The sequence below is a fragment of the Haemaphysalis longicornis genome, unplaced genomic scaffold, assembly GCF_048455015.1.
Source record: "Haemaphysalis longicornis isolate Haplotype H1 unplaced genomic scaffold, Haemaphysalis longicornis Haplotype H1 scaffold_19, whole genome shotgun sequence".
NCBI classification, from domain to species: Eukaryota; Metazoa; Arthropoda; class Arachnida; order Ixodida; family Ixodidae; genus Haemaphysalis; species Haemaphysalis longicornis.
Genome location: NW_027526288.1, coordinates 7,297,193 through 7,303,278, shown reverse-complemented (window position 1 = coordinate 7,303,278; position 6,086 = coordinate 7,297,193). Strand labels below are relative to the sequence as shown.

The following is a 6,086-nucleotide window of genomic DNA, read 5'->3' as shown; positions in this document are numbered from 1 at the left end:
TCCATGACGCGCGATGAATAGCGTAACAAGGTTGCGGCAAACATGGTTCCGACGACAACGGTTAACAAAGCACAAATAGCGGTGGAGTTCGACCCGAAATGCAGCTTGTCTGCACCATTTTCAGGCGTAAATCCAATTGTCAAAAGCTTGCAGACAGCACAGGAGAACTCAAGCTGCAGTCAAGTAAGAACACATAGCAGAACTCCCACCTATGTCCGAAAAGCGCGGGGATTCCCCCGCCGCGAGCCGGCGCGCATGCGCAGGAGCTTCTTCCGGTCGCCTCGACATGTGTCTATGCGCCTTGGCGTGGTGAAACGTGTAAAGGCTTGTCTGCTTTGAGGTATGCTGATACGTAACAGGACTAGCTTAGCTTCTACGGTCATAGTTCCGCTAACTAAGTGCACAGAGCTCGTTCTTCTGATGCAATCATATAGTCTCCCCCGGGGAACTGTACTACTATAGTAGAATAATTAATTGAGCGGGTGATGCGAGGAGCCCGAGTTGGGAAGGGGAGGTGGGAGGGGTTTGGTTCACTGTGAAAGCCTCCCAGGTGAAGTTTCACAGGAAAGAGCATCTCTGTCGTCAGTCCCAGGCTGCACAGTCGTCGTAAAACCTCACCATCACGGCTCAATTCTTGTCCCGAATCGCCTTAAAGGGGCCATGAAGACAAAATACAAGTTGGGTTGATTAGAAAGACTGCTTAGTCCCGATAACAATTATACCAATGTCATCGCAATCTTCGAACAAATAACGGAGATATTAGAGAAAACGTGTGAACCAGTCGCGACCCCCTAGCCAATTTCCCGCAACTTTTTTATGACGTCACGGAACCTTGTTTGTGCGATTGGCGGCCGCCTAACTGACCTGTCGCGACGACACATGACTGGGCGTCTGTAATGGGGCCTCTAGTTCCATTTGACCGCATCACTTGAATGCTAACGTGCAGTGAACGCACTGAAAATTATGTTTTATCGTTGGCCCGTGTGACGTCATTCTTGCTCATAACACGTCACTGTGGCGCAAAATTTGAAAGTTTTTAAATACTTCTTGCTTTTTTTTTTTGTTAAAAACATCTTTTGTGGCTGTAATCGAGCTGAGTGAGATACTGAATCCTAGTTCTTTCAAATTAAGCGAAGTTGTATTTTCTCTTCATGGCTCCTTTAAGGTTCTCCCCTCCCAAACGAGGTGATCCATATTTGGAGTTACTTCTACGGCGCGTGCGTACCCCTTTATTTGCAGTGGCAATTGCGGGCGGTCGTGAGTACTTCGTGGGCTGTAAAAGGAGCTCGGAAATCGACGCTAGGAAGCCAAAGAAATTAGGTTTTTGAGGCGCGTTTTCATATATTTTTCGTATCGCGCTAGCGGCCATGATAAGGCCGCTAGTGGGGGAAGGGGGATGGAGGGTGGGGAGGGTCACCCCTCATTTGGTCACCCCTGTTTCAGCAGCGGCATTTACTCTCAGAGAAAAAAATTGTTACGTGCTCTCAATACGCCACAAAATATTCCGCAAATTCGGTATGAACACGCAAAAATTCATTTCGGCGCCTTCGCAAACTCAAAAGCGTCTTATAGCGTATTACCGACCGTCGCTAAATTCTATTCCAAGACCTTCAGGAAGAAGGTGGCACTACAAGTGATTGCCGACTTCGCCTCCATATTTGCAACCGGTTGTGCCGCCGGGGTCGAGAGTTCGATCACCGATGACGAGACGCAGACACTCTGACACGCCGACGGCCCGATTGCGAAAAGTTCAGCTCGTACATCAATCGGAGCCGCTAAGGTTGTCGTTGCGGCAGAATAGCTCTTTCCGCGTTCCGACACCGTTCTACCTCACAGTTAGCCACCCGGAGAGCGTCATATATGAATAAGAACGCATGAGCGAAGTCGTTAGGCGCTTGACAGCAACGGCAATGCGTTCGTCAACAACACGGGTCGCCGAGCAGGAACAATAGCGCGTCAGAAACGTTTCAACAAAGGTTACGAGCCATTCGCTGCTGGCGTCGCTTTAACTTATTTCGTTCTAACCACTGACGAGACAACAACAGGAAGCCGGTCTTCAGAGCCGCTTACGCTGTTCCGGTAAGTCGGCTGCACCGCGAGGCGCTCAGAAGTTTGCGTGAGCTCGGGGGTTGCTCTGGTCACGAAACTTCCGTTGCTGCAGCCGTGGTTGGAGCGCTGATAATATTGCCAGGAAATAGGTCTAATGGTCTTCAGCGCATTGAGGCTCTGCAGGAAGTAAAAACGTGAAGAAAAGAAAGGAGCCGTGCATGACCCTTCACCCAAAATAATTGCTGTCTTTGAAGCCGCGAGGTTGATCGCGCATCTTTTTGGGTCAGCGGCGAGGTTTCAACTTTGCCCGCGCTACTTGACCTCGTTTCAAAGTTTTTTAACGACGTAAGCGATAATACGAGTCTAAGCGAAAGGCTTAGCGATATAGTACGCAAAGCATCGTTAGACGAAGGCCTGGGGACAGAAAACTTGCTTCGTTGTAAGCGATACTTTGTTGCAAGTGGGTATGATCTTCGCTGAATTAAGTGCAGTGGTGATTAAGAAACGTCCGAATTAGGAGAGATTTTCAATAAAGCCATTTAGTTACACATGTCCCGTTGTAGTCGGAAAACAGCAGCTGCGGAGAGAGGACAACATGAGGAGAGAGGGAGTGGAAGAGTGCTCTAGTCAGGGGGGGGGGGGGGGGGGGGAGGGGGGTGCGTATTTTGATTATTCCTGCGTACATTTAAAGGTACTCTGCAACACTTCCAATAAACGCTTTCACTCTTTCCTTAACGTCTGGAAGCGCCGTGAAAAAGCTGTAGTTATCGCCAGCATGGAGCGGCACTGCGTGATTTGCTCATCGCAGCAGATACAGATTCCGTTTCTGCTTTGCTTTTGTGTATTTCTCCTTAAAGTGGCTATAAAATGCGTTCATTCTGCAGCGGAAATAAAGCCAGCCAATAGCCGCTACTCCGCTATAATGACGTAATTCCAGCGGTCGAAGAACGGCAAGACCAGGAAAGAGAGAAACATATTTGAGAAAATTTCTAAGAGCAGTAATGTTTGGCTGAGGTGCTTCGCGACCCCCTGATCTAAGTACTGAATGTGTTGGTTTACTACGTTCAGGAAGCATTTAAGATTTCGAAAAAAAAAAAAGCCTAAAAAAAGTGTTGCAGGACTGTGAACAAGGCTCCCGTACTGGAGCCCGTACGGGAGCCGAAATGTCTTTTTTCGTTTTATAAACACTCGTGGTCGGTGAGAGTTTCTAATTTGTGTCAGGGCCCCTTTAAGCTCTTTGTTCTCCAACAGACCAAGCTGTTAGGTGGTGCCCCCTAGGAGAAACTGCAGAAAGCGTGAACTCTAAAGGTTATGACGGTAAGCCACGAGTAAAACAGATGGCCAGCTTGGTGGCTTAGCTGCATCCAACAATCTTTTTTTTTTTTTGGCCGCGGTTTGTCGCATATACGTCCGCTGGCAGCGCGACCAGCGGACGTGTCGTCGACGTTCCACATTCCACTCGTCCGCGTTCATAATTATTTGTCATGGCGAAGCACCTCACTGCAATTAAAATGAGAATAAATACTGCTGTGACGCAGCCTGTTTCGCTTACTAAGCCGCCGGTTCGGGTCCTTCGAAAGACATGTTCAGTTAAAGCGTCCTGGCATTTTTTTTTTTTTTCATGAAAGCGCATAAACAAGCTCCACCGCTCTCGTTTCAACATTCACGATCTGTGACGTCACCTAGCAGCACAATAAACATCGCGGCCATACGGGTTTCCCCGCTTTTGGCACTTCACGCGTTATTAATCGACTGCTGCCATCCTAACGGGTATGTACGTTCTTGACAGTGCGAGATATCTCCTTAGCCCCTTTCTTTCTCACTAAGTGGTCCCCGTAGACTGGAAGTCGCAATACATTGCGATGACCTCCAAACACGCGCGTGCGAGCTTCTCAACTTTCTCACGTGCCGTGCCGGTGCGCCGATTTGGTGCACGACGATTGCGGGAGCACCAGCGCTTTGGCCGTGATCGGGGGTCGCTCCCCGCTGTCCGTATAATTGCCGGGCTCCAACAGCGTACATGGAGAGGGCCCTTGTCAATTACGGCCTGGAGTTGAGAAGGCGCAATGGAGTCGGCAGTTGGCGGCACCCCACTGAAAGCTCCCAGGAGGATATCGGATCCCTTCGCGGCTCGAGTTTCCCACGGGAAGAAAAACATAAACAGGGAATTTGCGGAGGGGAGACTGCAATTAGGCACCCACGGTGCCTCCCGACCGCCGGTCTAGTCCAAAGCGCGTGACGGAAGAAAAAAAAAAAAAGAAAAGAAGTCTCCCGCCTTTGCGCTTTACGCGCAAGTGAAGTAAACAAACAAACGAACGTCTTCGAAGTGATCACTGTCGAACCTAGTGCGGGGTCAAACGTTTCGGTCTTATGCGGCAATTTGCAGACGGTGTCTGGGTGCCCTTCGCGGTTTGGAGCTCACGTCGCAGGGGCTACTCCTCCGTTTCCAGGCACAGCTGGTGACCGACCATTTATGGCTGTCTCCAGCTGCTGAATATATAATCGGCGAAGTGACAGAGTGCTCCATGTGTGCGCTAACTACTGTCGGGGATCATGGACGTATGCCGACCAGGGGCGGTATTCTCGCGTTTGTCCGTTTAGAAAACGTTTTATTGTGACGTACTTCCAGTTGTAGGCCGGCTTTGGGTTGACTTTCGTGCAACTGTTCTTGTAAACACATATTAATCGACTAAACCTATTTTAAACTATCTTTTATGTGTTCATTGATCCGCCAGCGAACCAACAACAAGGCGACGAAAAATCGTCTGCTACGAATCGTCTGTTCCGAGAAGCCGCGGCTCATAACTCCGCCGTGCTTGCGTGGCGTCACATCCGGGTGTTCGCTATTAGCCAATCAGGGCTTGCTCAAAACGGACACTTTTGAAACGCACACAATACTGCCCATGGACTCCGGAGAGAGATTGTTTCGTTTAAAAAGGTGGAGAAAAAGGTTCGACACACAGCTGCTGTCTATCCTCGCGAGAACAGCTTAGCAAATACTGGGACGAGTTAGCAGAGAGCCGACGGAGAAGAAAAAAAATGTTAAAAAATTTAAGAATTATGACCTGAAGGAATGCGAAATATATATAGTCAGTGGATGAAATGTTCTGGGGCGGTGCTTCTGCACGTGCTAAATTTTTTCCTGTCGGTACTGTGGGCGACACCACCTTCCTCTGCGCTTGGAGGGGCACGAACGGCCATGAGCGCTGTGTACGGGAAAAATGAGGCATGAGACGAGGGATGCCGAACCAAACCTTATTCCAGAAGACAAAGCGGCTTAAATGATGTAGTGAACACGCGCACACATACTTTATATCTCTCATAAAACGACTTCGAGCTCTGACGTGTGCTTCAGGAAACAAGTCAACTGCGTAGTTTGATAGGAATGCCACATTTTCTCGACCCTTGCGCATTGGCCAACGGGCCGTAGACACCAACGGTCACCCGTTCGTGACGCTTGGCAACGAACACAATTGGACGCGATTACGAGCGAAACAGTAACAGGGACAAAAAGAAGAAACGCTGAGGAGAAACAGTGGACATGAACGTTGCATAGCCACAACAGTGTTCATTAACTGTATCCGGGCTTTTAGCACAGGCGAGGTCTTGACAGATAAGGGTGAATAACTTTCCAGGAAGGTACAATTAAATTCCCCGAACGGGGTTGAAGGCCAATGATTAGAGCCCCCTAGTTGGCTCGAGAGCTCGAGCGAAGCCGTACGCGGACACGCTTGTAAAACCACTTGTGTTTGGAACAGCGCCTGGAAGCGCGGCGCCGGCCGGCGCGTGCTGTGGCCGGCGGCGCTGTGACGTCAGGGAATGACGCCATCAACGCGCTCGATGTGGAGCGCCAGCGGCGCCGACGCCCTTGATACCAACGCTTAGAGGCGCCACGAACGTCGGGCCGAAATAGCTCAGTTGGGAGAGCGTTAGACTGAAGATCTAAAGGTCCCTGGTTCGATCCCGGGTTTCGGCAGTTTTTTTTTTCTTTTTCTTTTGAGGAAGTGGTGTGGTATCTTCAAATAGGAGTGTTTTAT

General features: G+C 49.7%; 1 protein-coding gene and 1 non-coding gene across 2 annotated transcripts in view; both read left to right on the top strand.

The window, feature by feature from the left end:
• Nucleotides 1-6,086, top strand: part of LOC144166792 (heparan sulfate glucosamine 3-O-sulfotransferase 6-like) — a 92,011-nt gene that overhangs the window by 19,987 nt on the left and 65,938 nt on the right. The gene's annotated exons all lie outside the window — the stretch shown is intronic.
• Trnaf-gaa (transfer RNA phenylalanine (anticodon GAA)) lies at nt 5,953-6,025 on the top strand. Its single transcript has one exon. It is a non-coding gene; the product is annotated as a tRNA-Phe (tRNA).